We start from the raw sequence: 2,810 nt of genomic DNA on the forward strand, positions 1-2,810 counted from the left end.
TGATTACTTTTCAGATTTTGAGTCTTAAGTTCAACAAAATTACTTTCTAAAGTGTCAGTTTTATCAATTAGATTTTCACTTATTTTTCTAAGAGCTTTCAGCTTCAGAGTGATATTATGATTCTTGCTTAAGAATTTATTAACAACTATAATTAATTCAGAATGAGTTAAATCAGATAGTACCTCAATTTCTTCATGTACATATTCACTTCCCAAATTTAGAATTCGAGTCAACATCAACCATCAGAGCCATATTTGTTTGTTCTTCATCATCAAAGGATTCATCAGAGTCATTCCATGTGGCCATTAGAACTTTCTTATTGGACTTTGAATCTTTCCTCTAAGACTTTCCTTTTTCCAGATTTAGACATTCTGACTTGACATGTTTAAGTTCATAGCATCCATAGTAGATGATGTTTTTCTTATCATATATTTCATTATTACCTCTGTTGGACTGCTTAGAACCTTTCTGAAGGATTGATTTCCTCTTGTTGTGCCACATCCTCTTACTTCTTCTAGATATGAAGGCAAGCTCCTCTTCCTATGAATCTTAATTCTGGTTTTCGTAATCATTATCCTTTGATTCTGCTTCTATATGCAAAGCTTTCTTCAGTTTTGATTTCAAAGCCAAAGTCTTGTTCATCTTCTTGGGCTCATTTTCTACAAGTTCAATTTCATGTGATTTGAGAGAGTCGATTAATTCTTCTAGTTTAAGTGCATTCATATCCTTTGCTTCTTGGATAACTGTGATTTTGACTCTCCACTTGTTGGGCAAATTCCTTAGGATCTTCTTGACATGATCGACAATTGTGTAGCTTTCTTCAAGTACCCTTAACCCGGAGGCCAGGGTTTGAAATTTGGAACTGCTCAATATTGTCATCTTCCTCTATCTGAAACTGCTCATACTTTATGACCAAAAGATTTGCTTTTGCCTCTTGAACCCATTTGCTTCCTTCATAAGTTAGAATCGTATTATCACAAATGCTTTTTGTTGTTTCCGTGTTGGTGCACTTGTCAAACTCCTAGAAAGTGATTGCATTTATCATGAATGTTCTGAACTTATGATGCATCTTGCACATCTTCTTCTGATCAACATTCATCTCCTTTTTTGGAATTTCAATACCATCTTCTTTTGTCGGAGCAGTGTAACCATCTTCCACCAAGACCCAAAGTTCAAGATCTTGTGAAATAAAGAAACTCTTCATTATACTCATGAAATGAGTATAATGAAATCAAACAGTTTCTCATCCCTTACCTCAATTGAAGATTTCTCACAAAGAATTCAATTTGCTCAGTTAATTTGTGTCGCGTCTTCGTCAATCGCCGTCTATAATAATCCGTGTAGGTAATAAGACAACACAACAGCTAGATACAAATGAATTTTTTACTATTTGAAATATTACCCAAAATATGCTTATAGTATATAACCTATATATTAACATGATCGCACTTTTTATTTATTTAAAACCAACATAATCAAAAAATGCTAATAAATATAATATATATGAAGTATTGGATTTTTAAATAGGTAAACAATATATCACATGTAGTTATTTAATATTTAATGAACATTATTCACAATTTTAAATTATAATTAAAATAAACTAAATTATTTGAATGTAAGATAAATTTAGACTTCTGCTATAAGACAAAATTATAATTATAACAAAAATAAATAAAATATATATTATGTTGTCTTAAAATAGAAAAAGATATCGTGATAGGAATATTTATTGTTTTATCTTAGCTGTTTATTTATTGTTTTACCTTACCTGTTTTTAATAGATAAAAAATAACAATGAAAGTTAATAGATGTTTTACACATTAAAAAAAGGTGAACTTGTAAGTATAAAGAATAAGAAAATAGGATAGTAAAAATCATACAATGAAGACTAGTACGAGGTGTGACAGTTTTAAAATAATAATTATAATTTATGTTAATTTTATAAGAAACTCATCAAATTAATCAATATAAAATTCTGGTGTGGTCAAAGTTTAACTTTAAAACAATATGATCGATTTCTTCCAGATTATCACTAGTGCTACAAGAATTGAATATTGAGAAATCTAGCAAGCACCTCCATTTTAATTTCCTATCCCCCATTTCAAATAAAAATATAACTTTGTTCCTTAAAAAAATTAACCACTTTATTATTTACTTTATTTTTTGAAATTTCTAAAATTTATATTATCATTTCAAAATTTTTAAACTTTCGAAATAAAAAAAAAAAATAAAGTAATTTTTTTTGAACGTAAATTTTTAGAATATTTTGACATTTTCAAAACTTTTGATAAATCTGAAACTTTCGAAATGTATTTTTTCAGAATTGATCAAAAAATTTGAAACTTTTGATCAATTTGAAAGTTTCAAAATAGAAAATTTCGAAATTTTCCAGATTTGAAAACTTTCGAAATTTTCTAAATTTGGAAATATTCGAAACTTTTCAAATTTTCGAAATGTAATCCTTATTTCGAAAATTTGAAACTTCCAAAAAAGTTCAAAAAAATTGGAATTTTCTATTTCGAAAGTTTTAAATATTTTGAAAGTTTCGAAAATTCTAGAAATTGTCATTTTGAATTTTTCAAAACTATCGAATATTTTAAAATTTTATTTAATTAAAACGATAAAATTGTATTTTTTTTTAAAATTGATACATTTCTCTTGAATATTTTATTTTTCTTACTCTATGTGTGTGACGCTTGGTATAGTAGTGTATAGGGATAAAAGGTTTGTGTGCGGTTGACCAGACTAAGACTGATTGGAAGAGGCAGTAGACAAGTAGATAAAAACCTAATATACTTAAATATATA

The sequence above is a fragment of the Cicer arietinum genome, chromosome 6 (assembly GCF_000331145.2).
Source record: "Cicer arietinum cultivar CDC Frontier isolate Library 1 chromosome 6, Cicar.CDCFrontier_v2.0, whole genome shotgun sequence".
NCBI lineage: Eukaryota > Viridiplantae > Streptophyta > Magnoliopsida > Fabales > Fabaceae > Cicer > Cicer arietinum.